The following is a 14,635-nucleotide window of genomic DNA, read 5'->3' as shown; positions in this document are numbered from 1 at the left end:
CTTTTTAATCAATTGATGAATGAAATACATTCACACCATCAGCGACTAAAAATGCATTAGTGTAATGCAAGATTCTTGTTTATTAATAGAATCTTAACCTACTTTGAGGGTGAGACAGATAACTCTCCAAACCGAGGGATGGTTATTTGTTTGTCTAACCTGAGGTTCCGCCGATGGTTAGGGCACCAAATAACCACCCTGAGCTGACAAGTGTGATTAATGTTATTTTTAATAATTTATTTCATAATTGTTGTAAAATGATTATATGTTATATTGATTTAGTTTATAAGTACATTCTTACTGTTTGTGAACATATAGCTCCACTAAGTATTTTATTTGCCATCTTAAACTTTCTAACAATAGCACGCATCTGACGTAACTGTCTATGCTATGTAATATGTAACAAGCAACAAATATTTATTTGACTGTCGAGGTAATTCTTACAAACATTAAACATTATATTTATTATCTCAGACCGTCGTACCGGCACTATACATCTCGTTCTTCCCGTCCATGTCTATTGCACTTACACTTAATAAAATCATTCCACTCCACTTAAAATGTATAAGATGCTCTCATGCGCTTTGTGAATGTTAGACATCACAACTCCAAAACGTCACGTTATCATTACTCTGGTAAAACTTAATCAAATTGGTGACAAAATTCAAAGGAAACAGTTGAAACATTCAGCAAATCAACCAAAAGAATATAATAGGCGTCAGCTTTGATCGTAGCTTTGTTATGTATGTGTATCTCGAGTTGCATGCAACATCGATTTCCTTGCCAAGATGAACGTGATCATTAAGATTTTTTACGGTGACACATATCCCCGAATCTCTCCCCACGGTCTCTTCATTTCTGATTTATTAGCAGAACTCGCGATCCCAGTATGTAACATATCTACCGATCTTGTCCTTGTGTTTCCCGATTGGCAACGTTGTGTATATCTACCTGCCCGTAAAATTAGCATGTATTGTATTTCGAACTCTTGTGCTTAAACGTTATATCTACCTACTTCCAAGGATGATTCTTCCAACACTCGTATACTTTAGACGGCAAGTTATTACCCCAAGGGGAAAATGATGTATGTATAATCTAAATATCACAGTAGAAACCAAACTAGACGTTTGGCTTGTTTCCAGTGATACAGTTGCTACTTTGAGATTTTATTTAAATACATGCACGAAGAGTTTTTTAACATTGTAACGCTATATTCACATGTCTCAAAAGGAATCTACATCGTGGACATCAAATCACCGCAGTTTTGTCATACATATGTATAACACCCCAAACGTACAGCAACGTTTACATGTTTCTTGCTGAATCTGTATAAGTGTAAACTTAATTGATCTGTTTTTTGGTATGCTAATTAGTGTATGTTTTATAACGTTGTCAATACGTCTTGTTTTCGCATCCAAGACGTGACATTACTTGGATTTGACGTAGATTTACACACGCTTATCAATCCGGAACACTTTATCATATTCTCCTTGTCAATGGTCCTCTTTTGAATATTATTTTTAGGTCACCTGAGCTTTAGCTCAAGTGACCTATTGCTATCCGTTTTCGTCCGTCGTCGTCCGTCGTCCGCCGTCCGTCGCCCGTCGTCCGTTAACATTTTACATTTCAAACTTAAAGTCAAGCTCTGCTGGGCCGATTGAACTGAAAGTTGGTAGGAATGATCGTCTCATGGTCCTGACAAAGTTAAGTTAACATTATACTATTTTTTACTCAAATTGGTACATATTTCAACAACAAAAATAAATACTATAGACTCAGGTGACCGTTAAGGCCCATGGGCCTCTTGTTCTTATTGTGACCTAGCCTAAGCGATTGCGAGTTTGAATTTGTTGGAATTTTCGATTTATCTTATTTGGATTTTTTCAGTTTGACTTTTAATTTTGTTACAATGCGTTTCCTCCTTATCAAGGACTTTTGTTTTTATCAATTTTCATAATTTTTCCATTTATTTAAAGTACATGTACATGATTTTTTAACCGAACTGACTTGGTTACTGTGTTAATGGGTGCATCTCAAAATGATTAGTATGCACAAAAACTATATTTAGATTGTTTGGCATCGTCCCACGAGATATTGCAGATGTTCCTGTTTTCGTTCTGCAAATTTATCAACATAGCTGTCACCAGAATGCTACTTAGAGACAGTGCCGAAACTGAAGTGCCCTTAGACACATAACAAATTATAGTTGTAAGTGCGATTTTCTCCTTTTCAGGGCGAAACAAACACTATTCATGGACGACAGCACACATGACAAGTACATGACAAGTACATAACACACCAACATATCATGTACAAACAAGATTTGTTCAGTGTCACTTCCCTGTTAAACGACAACAGAACTATTTTTTGTCTATTTTGTTTGGGTTTAACGTCAGTCATTACAGCTGTACAACAGCCCAGATCATATGAATACAGGGCACCACCGAAGGAAAACAGAATGTAAAAGAAAAAAGAAAAAAAGAGCGCAGCAGATCAACTATGATCCCGTTAATGTCATCGAATTAAAGACAACGAGAAAAAGCAATTACTCTACAGGAATTTCCCCATGTGTTGCCTCTTACAATGGGATTCAGCAGGCCCATTCTTTCCCAAAAAGCAATTTTTCAAATAGGTGGATGTCGGTGAGGACCTGGAAAGTCTTAAAATGTATCACTGTATTTTGTTATTAATAGGCATCACTAATATTGTCTATGTATGTACCGTCTTGTATTTCAACTCATAAATACTTTTAACTTTGTGAAAACATCTCAAAAATAAGTTACAGAAAGTGTGATAAAAAGACTAGATATCTATACATACATGTGGACCAAGAACAAATTGTCTGGCGAGGTGTGACCAGACAAACGTAATTATGATATGCATGTACTTAAGATGCTACTGGATACTTCGACGTGACCTTTTTGGTATCGTAGAGTTAGTTTGACAAGCTATTTTCAGAAAATTCTTTATTGTGTGACAAAACAGATGTGACCAGACAATATATAACATACACCATGGTTGTCACAGATCATGCACATCAGTATAACAATATGTGGCAAATTATTAGTACATAGATCAAACGCTTCACCGAATTAACATTGTGACCAGATGAAAAATAGGACCCCATGTGTCGACATACTTTTTGGTGATGACAAGAGCATATACATGTACCAAAAGAATCTCCTCCGTTCATTAAAATGAGAAGATGAGACACTAGTGCATCTATTGTGTTTCGTCGAATTGGAAATTAAATGCAAGGATAAGTTTAATAAGCACATGTCACCGAATATGTAGTGTTCGAACATGCGACTTGACGCTAGAAAGTGGACACATGATGTCAGCGAACACCTGATGCTACATGTACGATAGTTGACCAGACATAACTAAATTAGCCTAGTTCATCACCATAAACTAAATGTGACTAAATGCCACTAGCCACACATTCGTGAACACTGTTTTGTTTTTTTTACGCTATTTGGCAAAACGTTTGTGCATGGACACATTTGGTCACATTGTGTAGTTAGTGTGACCTAAACATGATGTGAAATGTAATGAAACAACAAAGTGAATAACCGCGTTGTGACAAAATGTGAGAAGTGCAGTACGTGTATATGAACTTAGTGTGTCACCGTACATTTAACACGTGGCTAGCTCGTAATTGTGTTACCAATCACTTGTATTTCACACAAGTTATTACCTTTCCAGACCCCCCCTCTCCCTCTGACGTAGCATTTATCATACTTTATCTCAACACTAGGCCAAGTTGCTGATATTTCGAGAATATGGTTAGAAGAACGATCCATCAATTAGTCCGGATCAGTTCCTGTCTCTTCGGTTTTCTATTTAGTTACAGTGTCTGTTTAAATGATAGCGCCAATCGAAGATGTTGGAGGATACGACAATCTATCACTTACAGAAAACCTCTGTCTGGCTGTCGTCAAGCGTAAGGGGGCAGTCAACGTCAAACTGCTGGGACATGCGCAGTGACAGAGTCGGCAGCCATATTAGCACCTGTTGTTACATCGTAAAGGAGTATATACCAAGATGTTACCCTTTTCCGAGTTCCTCCTCAAATTGCTGGTACACCATTATGTCATGTTTCGAAAGGGAAACACAATTTATTTTATTGTTAAAAATGCAAAAACAACATCAACAATATGATGGAATACGCTATCAAACATAAAGAATACTTAAATTGAAAATACATCCATGTATACATACGTATATGTAAGGTAAAAGGAAATTATTGCAGCATATATATACACTATGTGTAAATACACTATTATATACACCAACTCTTCAACCACGCATTCTGACTCGCTCAGATAGATCTAACCAGAACATACACACACGCATACAAAATAATAGAAAAAATCACAGAAATGTTTTTACCTCAGACCCAACATGCTCCAACGGGTTCGATTTTCAAGGTATCTCGTAAATAAAGCAATGTTCCGCTTGGAGCGTTGGTAAGTAAAACTGTAGTTAATACATTTCTTAATCGTAAATTTAAAGAAAGTCTTCACATCAACAAAACCTTCAACACACATCATTAAGTTACATCGTTTGAAAATACCTTGCAACAGACAGCATGAAATTGAGAAAGTAAATATCAACATGCTTGTTTTGCCCCAAAAGGCCAAACAGATTCATAGTTTAAAATTTTATAGAATTTATTACAACGACATCTGCCTTCAAAATAAAACTTCAATTAAATTACCAAGATACTCATTGAAATGTTTAAACTTTGGACATTCTATAAAAAGGTGAAAATGTCTTCAGTGCGACGTTCTTTGTACCGCTGCAATGTTGAACGATGTACCTAGCAGGACCTGTGTTGTCCTACCTTACGGTAGAGTTTCTTATAATATTATTATTGTGGTCTCTTATAAAATTTCAATTTTTATAGTATACAGCAATTAAATGATAATGATGCTTCCATGTACTTACTCTTGATATATGCGGTGTGTTCTCTTAGATAAAGATATGAAGATATGTGTCGTGTTGTCTTAAAAGGCTGAGACAGCATTTGACCTGTTTCGGTTTATGATATACTATTGGAGAGGATCAAATAGGGTTTCCGAGTAAAAGAGAAATGGAAAATGTATTAATAGAAAAACAATCTAAAAAATCTGCCATATTTCTTGCAACATTCTGTCTCCGGATAGAATATGGTTCAGTTATATTGATTTAGAAATTAACAGATTAAGAAATACCAAATTTCCCCCTTCACCGAGACTTCTGAATTGTTTCGATTACCAATGAGCGGCGTCATGGGACGTGTTGCCCATCAGCAGTTCCTTATATAGACATAAGCGTTCAAAACGTCTGATCCAATGCCGCGCTAATACGGCACATGTCTGATTTATCATCAATAATATTGCAATGACCCGAAATGAGTGCCACCGCCAGAATACCTAACCTGTTTACATACTATTGAGACGTCAGAGACCTACCTTAAAGCTCGTCAGCTTGCTAAATAAATTCTACCAAACGCCATCAAAAAAGAAATATTGTGATCAGCAGGAGGTGTGACGGCTCCCGAGAGGTTCCGATGTACATTTCACAACACGAGCATCGATACTTATTCTATTATAGAACTCGTCGTAAAAACGAATCAATGTATGACGTATATCTGTACGTCTACAATGACGGACGGTATGGTCCCAAGGAATCCAAACACACCAGATTTTGATGGTACTTCGATAAGTAGGTCGTTAAACGATGGAACTTTCATGAAGACGACGTCGAGGGTACAATACGGTGGAAAGATTGCTGACAGCGGTTGATAGACAGCATAGTTTGACATTAATCAGAACAAGCATAGCACCTGACGTTCAATCTTTAAAGATGGCTGAATATCAATGCTTTGAAATAGTCCATTGAATTGATCTGCTCATAAAGATTTGTCCTTAAATCAAATTAAACAGTTACGGTCGTCTTGGTCATTCCAGGATCTAATATAAGTTCCGGTGATTTTTAAATGGATTATATTTTACTGTTTAATACTTGAAATTTAAACATATGTCTATATCCAAGTGTACTGATATAAAAACTTGTTGTAAGTAAAGTGTCCTTTAGGTTGTTTATATTATTAATCACAATAAAGACAGTTACAGGTAAATGTATGACTTCATTGTACGATCTTTAGTATAATGTACAATATTAGTTATCTCTGGGTTTGTAGGGGTCTACGGGCTCATAGAACTCGTCTGGTCTGTAAAGATCAAAGAGGTCTATGAGCCAGTATCGTCTGGTCTGTAAAGATCAAAGAGGTCTATGAGCCAGTAGACCCCTCCTTTTTCAGAGATATCGAATTTTTGACCCTTACAATATTTTTATTACTTTTTATTCGGCAAAATTATTAGTCACTTTGTCAGTTTGACTGCTACTCAAAATAGCCCCAACCGGAAACCTTTTCGGCAATATTTCGGACAATACACAACCATCCTTGTAATAAGCACCTGGACGGCCCCTCATCGTTGAATTTGATGTCGTTTTAGATTGCTTGTAGGCTATATCATCCTGTGAATGATTGGCACACCTCAAACGCTTGTGTGTGTCGAACGCCATCTTTGTTGTTATGAAGAGATATTAAAGTTTGAGTTGTCTCCCCTTGCACGTGCTTTTATAGACACCGACGCTTTCTATAGACCCAGGCAAGATATCCAATCAGGAAGAGCGCTACAAAATTAGAAGGGTGACAAGAATAAAATATGTTACCTTAAGTTGTTGGTTTTTTTCTGTTCGTGTGCTTGAATAGTCTTTTTTGGTCACGCAAAAGGGGGATATTGAGTTTTTGCACATCAGGATGGATTTTGTTACAACTAAACGGTTTTTTATTAATGCATCAATATTTGGGCCAAGAAAAACCCATTGTTTCGAAAACTTGGTCTATACTCTCTGATGCTCAAACTTAGATTCTTGGTTCAACCAATTAGTTTGTTCCAGACATAAATCAATAACAAATCAATTCATGTCAATTGTTTTGGAAGAAGTTTAGAAAGGTTTGAAGTAGAATACCATTTCCCATGTCTTGTCTTGCCTTTTCGACTGTGTCGTATGCTTTTACTGAATAATACGTAAGCTGGTTTGAGCATAAATCCATGCTTGGGCATGCTAGCTGTTTCATGAATAAGGGCCCGGATCTTAAAATGTCTTAATGATGTAGCGTATGTAAACCATTTTTGCGATGGTATTTGTTCCAGTATCTATATCTATGTACATTTCAGCTTATGAAAAATTACTATAACCACTATATGTAAACAATGATGAAACATTTTGTTACACGTAGTATATATACAAACTATAGTTTTGCTAGAGTGGATTGGCAGGAGTGGATTTTTATGAATTGTGTTAGGCAAGATAGACATGCATTTAGCGCCTTTTTGACCTTGGTGAAAGTACAAATGTATAAAAATAGGTCTTACCTATTTAAGTACTGTTCAGTGCTCTCTTACTGAAAGGGAAAATATTTTTTCTCAATTAAGTGTTGTTTGAGAAATGGAATGACCAATGCAACCACTGCAGATTTGGTATTAAAAACATAACATACAACAATTTGTTGCCCACTGCACACTTTACATGTAACTATGACCCCTGCAGCATTTGGGATTCGTTGTTATGCCGTCTACTTGGGATCACAAAAACTGACCAAACAAATCTGCGGCTCTCAATGCAAAATTTGGGGCATTATTATTTTCTACCTACCTCTTACTTAATTTTGTGTACTAGTGCCTTATCTGACAATGCCTCATTTTTGGCTTCCATGTTGAACGTTTGTGTTAACAAGGTAGGTACTGGGTTCCGTTCCCAGACCGGGGCATACCAAAGTCCTTAAAAATGGTAGTGATTGTACCCTTTCTATCGTTCAGCATTTCGGGTAATGACAACAATAGGTTCCATGTGATCTGTTGTCAATATAATGTGGCCGGATTGAATGCTTAACATGCATTTCAGTGAGGTAGCGCTACATGTATAATGTCGGTATCAGACCTGCGTTATGGCAAAAAGGCAAATATACCAACCTACCGCCTACAGCACACACACAAGCATGCATTGCATACACAGGAGCACCTTCTTGGTTATACATGTATATGACCTAAGCGTTTTATAGGACTTTAAATCCTATACAACAAAATCACTAAAAGACCCAATGTTCTTGTTGCTTATTTGTGACAAGGTTTGGTTTTAACGTCGTCACATGTAGCTTGTATTGGTATAAGCTCTATATAAGACGATTTATAACATCCTTGAAAACATTGTTTTGTTTTTAATTCAAGTGTATGAGTGTTTTGGCAGGTTCTTCATTGCGTCGCTCAAGTTGATACGGTTGTATATTGGTACAGTATAATGTTTGGCTGGCTGACTAAAGGAAATGCCGCCTAATTCCTCTCTAACGCTCATTTGTTCTAAATAAGAATCTATGCTGCCACGAAACAGAATGTTTAAGCCAGGGACAAGTTTCCGTCTGTGTAATATATATCCCCGATTTGTATTTTATAGGTTATCAGTGAATACGTATCATTGTATGTAAATGACTATTTGTTATGGAATTACCGTTAACAAAATGCCGTTACCACATATAGGACAAAGGTCAATCGACCCCCGACCCGTCTCACACATGTTACCGACATTTCCAAATGATTGGTGTTAGCGTTTCTGCTTTTTCATTCCGTAGGTATATTTCTGATTGACGAGATACGTCAGCAGAGAATTGATTTCGTTGCAGTGAAAATCGACTACCCATTTCTTGATCTCCGTTGATGTACCGACTCTTTACGACATATCCGCTGTCGTAAATAATCCGGATGACCTTTCTCTTCCTACAGACTACTTTACTGCAGCTCCGATTTGGTTTAACATTCCCCGCACTCGTTAAAGCCGACTGTTCGGGAGAACCAAATACAGTAAGTAAAGGTCTGTTTCCCGTAAATAAAGCCATAGCGATTTCGTTCATGGTTAGGTCTTAGTAGACTTCTGCCATGAAATGGGGTGTAAACTGTTTCGCCCGTGTCTTTACGTACAAGCTTATACGTCAATGTGTCGTATGTTCGTCCGTCCGAACGAACATTTTTTGTTTTGCCTTTGTATTATAAATATATTTCATGACGTTCAAGACACATTTTAACACAACCTTTATGAAACTTGTTCAATGCATCAACTTTAGGGACATATTTAAAGAAGACTTTATTGATTTTAAGTTCAAAACTAAACATTTTACAGAATTATAATCATATTATGTAGGACGTCGCAGATGATTTATTTTTCATTTTAGACGAATCAACCGCATTTTAAGACAAACAAATATGTTTTGCACCCCCAATATACTATATTGCAGTTAATTTATGAAAATAAAAGATAAATTCAATGTCGTGCCGAAATATGCTCCGTGTTGTATTTCTAAACGTATTTACATCTAATGACATTTGTTTTTACTGGATATCATAGACATCAATGTTATTCTTGACACAATTTACAAGAAAAACGGGCCAGTATTACATGTATGAATGAAAGTATACATGTCTTGCTGTTTGAAAAAAAAAACACCACTGCAAAGACGGTCTTAATTAAACTGAGAGACATATCGGGCTGCGTACAGTTTCTTAAGTTTTACCAGCTAAGGTAATTTAAGGACGTGCCTGTGCGTGTGACTATGTACGCGTGCATATATGTATGTGTGCCGGATACAGGGTTTGTTGGCATACTTGCCTTCTTGGGATAACGTGGATCTGATGCCGACTTTTATAGTGCTATCTCACTGAAATACCATGCCAAAGGCACCCAGAACAGCATTCCGCCCAGTCATATCATACTAGCAATGGGTGAATACATTGTTGCCATTACCCTAAATACTGAATGTTACGAAAGAGAAGAACACCTACTATTGTTAAGGACTTAAATACAAGTATTCCAGACCTGGGGACAGAACGATTTGCCTTCCTCACCTGAGCGAACGCTCAACATTAAAGCCACACGTGAGGTATTGAAAAGCAAGGCGCATGGAAAGAGAAGGTAGATAGACGTAGGGAGAAGTAGAAAGTTCATTAGTTTGGTTTAGTTTGGTTTCATTTTGTTTAACGTCCTATTAACAGCTAAGGTCACTTAAGGACGACCTCCCATGTGTGCAAGATGCATGCGTGTAGTGTATGTGTGTGTATTTTTTGGGAGGCTGCGATATGTTCGTGTTTGTCTCCTTGTGATAGCGCGGAACTGATGCCGATTTTATAATGCTACCTCACTGAAACATACTGCCAACGACACCCAGCAGGACGCCCAACCCGGTCACATTTTACTGACAACGGGCGAACCAGTCGTCCCAGTCCTTAAATTGCTGAGCGTTAAGCAGGAGTAGAAACTATGTCTCGGCGAGGGGACAGATCCCAAAGCACTCCTCACAGGGGCGAACGCTCAACAAATGGCCAAAAGTGAGGCATTGTCAAGGAAGACATTAGGAAGAAGAAAGTTATTTAGAAAGGAGAGAAGAGATAAGGTCCCAAATTTAGTCGCCTGTAGACGAATTCTTTTCTCTATCCCCGACCTGCCTCATGGTGATAAAGAGCTGAAGGTTACTATTCCACTTTTTAAATTTGTATTATGATTCATGTATATATCCATCTTTGGATTCTACTTGGTGTGTGTTCATTGCTACGATTATTTGAAATGTACGCTGCATGTAGGAAAATAAAATAAGGATGTTCATAAAAAGAAAGTCATAGCTTGTAATTATAATTTGACTAGGGTGCGTGTGAAACATCAAGAATATATGAAACTGTCATGCTTTGCGAGACAAGACTTGTTACAAACCCTGTGTGAATGTCTTTACTCCATAGTTTCTTATGCGTATTATAGTGATTTACAGGGGAGGTACACGAGAAATAACCAATTACATATTGTAAAATTCTACACCAAATACAATTCCATATGTCAGTCATTATTCATACTCATAATTTTACTAAGTTTCTTCGATTTAAGAGTAAATTAAATAGTCAAATTTTGTTCGTGTAATTGAAATTGGAGTTATAAAGCAATCATATTAACTTTTTAAATGAAACAAACGAAAGCAGTATATATATATATATATAATTTGATGAGTAGGTTTTCAACATTTTTCCAACAAATTTTTCTTACCCACCATTATCTTTGCTTACTGCATGCACGTTACACATACTCATTTTACTTCTTTGTCTTTACACATGCTTCAGTTTTCTTATAAATCGGAATTCTGAGAACACTCGGACAACCGTGTCTAATATATTGTTGAAGTATTTAATTTTCCTTATATATCAAATAGCAAAATAAAAAAATAAAAAATCTTATACTTAATATAAGATTCGGACATTTGTGCATGTATATCCTGATACTTTAGTTGTAGTAGCTGCATATATTTATGGGCAGATTGGTCGAGTGGTTACCACTTCGGCCTCCCTGCACCTGCTGTTTACCCACTGATGTACCGTAGGAGGCGACTACTGTTTAACCCCCTGCATAATTGGGGATTTGTTTTGGTGTCCTCTGCTGCACCGTTTGCAATATTTGGGAACTTTAGTTTTCTTTCTACTTCCAACTACCTTTTATTTCTTAGCGACTTGCTTGGCAACACCTCACTTTTGGCTTGACTGTTGAGCGTTCGCCCAGGTAAGCAAGGCGATTGATTCTGTCCCCTGGCCGGGGTATATCAAAGTCCATAAAATGGTAGTTGTGAATCCCTGCTTAACCCGTTGAAAGTATAATGTGACCAGGCGGAAATCTGTGCTTGGTGCCTTCGGCATGGCATTTCAGTTAGATAGCACTATAAAGTCGGCATCAGATCCACGTTATTACAAGGATGCAAACACCCCAACATACCCTTTCTCCTGCATACACACACGCCAGCACGCATATACTACACCCATGGAGACACGTCCTTAAATGACATTAGCTGTTAATAGGACGTTAGACAAATCAAACCAAACTTATACGTCGGCCTTCCACGTAGGCGGCCGCGTTTGATCGTCGAAGTAGTCGCACGCATGGAATATCAGAGAAAGTGTTTTTCTCCCGCCCACACAACTTCACCAACCCAGGTGGAGTATAAAATGGTCTGGGGTTGACAATGCGGTATCTGTGCTGTAGCATTCAAGTGAGGTGACACTATAAGAGACGTCGTTGGAAGCACAGTCCCACTACAAACAGAACACAATACATCTCCAGTAAACACGCAGGCATACACACATAGGGAGTTGCATAGGACTAGTAGTTAGCGCCTGATAAGGCAGCTCTTGCGAATTCCTCAAAATTGTATTGATTAATGTATATGCTTATTGTATTAATTGTATATATATATGTATTGTTAAGCGCTTTAGAGTGGCTTATGTTAGCTAGATAGGGCGCTATATCAAATGTTGTATATTGTTATATGGTAATTTTTGATAACAGACAATTTTACAGTAAAATGTGACTCATTTTATTAGATAGTGCAGTATATATATTATTCCGTTACATCTGAATATTGCATTTTATATAGTAAATAGTTAGATCTAGATACTTCAAATTATATAATAACTTGTTATATCTAAATACTTCTTTATTGTTTAGTAATTCTAAATATAGGGATACTTCGTATTATAAAGTAATTCGTTATATCTTGATATCATATGTTGTATAGTATTTCGCTATATCTACATACTTCGTGTTATACAGCTATTCGTTATATTTGGATCGTTAATATCATATAATACTTCGTTACATATAGATACTTCGTATTATAAAGCAATCCGTTATATCTTGATATCATATATCATGTAGTAATTCGTTACATCTAGATACTAAGTAGTATCAAGTTATTCGTAATATCTGGATATTTTATATTATGTTATACTTCGTTACTTATTTAACTACTTAATGAAATATACTTGTCACAAATATTAAGCCTAATAATTAAAACAGAAGCATTATCTATAAATGCCCACTATTTTTTTGCAATTCAAGTATATGCACTATCGATAAGTGCAAATAAGCAAATAATAAATTACTTCAACACCAATTGCTTTTTTTCCAATACTGTGTACTATCACTAAGTGCCAATCAAAATTAATAGCTGTGATAACTGTACAAGACACTAGCGATAGATTTCAGGTGACTCCGCCAAAGGGAACTGTTGCGGTTAACCTGCCACAGTGACCACCGCCACACAAGAAAGGGGTGACAGGTGCACGTCACAAAACATGCCTGTACTTGTGATACTTAAGAGTACACACCCCCTCCCCAAGCATAGAATTGTTCTAGCGCCCATTGGATAGTATTGCCTACTTCATTTAAATGGACATCATATTAAAGATACAAATTGTTGTCCAATTTCAGTACTGGGTACTCGATATATCCACCCCAAGCCTATGCAACAGTAAAAGAGCGGCCTCCCTGTTCATCCTTATTCTAACTTGATTTGCAGCTGAAATGTCAGCTTCCTTCCCCTAATGAAATCTTGGCAAAATTTGTGACCATATCAATAATGAATTGGGCAGAAAAGTGGCACGATCCATTAAAATGTCCTTGACAAAGGAGCACAGCTCTTATACAGAATTACTTTGCCCACTGTTGTTGCCCCCACAGTGAATGATCAGTATATCAGGTTGACCTAATAAATGCGTGTTTTCAACTACCATTTGTATAAGACAGTCTAGTATTAAACCACCAATGCCTACCCACTCTAAGTTCATACCAATCCGACACATGGCTAACATGGTAACCCAAGGCCTATTACGGGCATGTTCTTCTGCTCGCCGTATTATAGACGATTTCACTATCCTCACACCTGCTATCAAAACCTAGCAAACGAAAGATGAAGATGGAAAATAGACCACATTATAAACTGCAATGATGTTAGTGATGTTAACCAGCAATTCTGGACAGGTTACTTATACATGATGTATCGCGAGTATGTTCTCAGAACTCTCTTATAAATTCTTCTGTTAACTTGCAATATACTGTCATTCATTGCAGTTGTGCATCTTGTGCCAGAATGACCTGCCAAAATTTCTGACAATGGTGGTGTTCTGAAATATCTTGTAAAACATGATGATCTCCATCTACCTGCCCGCACTATAGTCTCAGAGTCCATTCCTAACTGAGCACAACGTAATGCACCACCTATCCTAAATGAATGTGTTTTGTAGTGGTTTGTGTCGAAATTGTTAAAAGCCAGGGCTTTACGGAAAACAGAGCTAAATTGGGACCGTGTTAGCGGCGTAGCATCCAAATGGCAAAACAAAGGACCTTCCAGTGTGGGACGAACCTGTAAATAAGCACCTAATGCATGAACTTGGCAAACTGCTAAGTGTAAGGCCTTGCTTATAGCTTATAGAACATAATTGCAAGTCTGATCAGTCTTAGAAAAAATAATCATAATCACGAATTTTTCAAGTGACCACTGTACATCCTGAAGGTGTATAGCTCTGTCTGTATTATCGCCATTAACAGGAATAGTTAACTCACCTACTCTCAATAAACCCCAAAATGCCAGGAAATATGCCGCTGTAAACATGGTTGCCTCGTATGTTGATTTACATACACTACACTAATCAACGTAGATGGCATTTTAACTAACATGTCAACTGACACAGGAGCACGATTGTCCTGACGAAGTCTTTCTCTTCTA

This window comes from Mizuhopecten yessoensis, unplaced genomic scaffold, assembly GCF_002113885.1.
Source record: "Mizuhopecten yessoensis strain PY_sf001 unplaced genomic scaffold, ASM211388v2 scaffold2303, whole genome shotgun sequence".
In the NCBI taxonomy this organism is placed as follows: domain Eukaryota; kingdom Metazoa; phylum Mollusca; class Bivalvia; order Pectinida; family Pectinidae; genus Mizuhopecten; species Mizuhopecten yessoensis.
Note: the sequence above shows the minus strand (reverse complement) of the source record.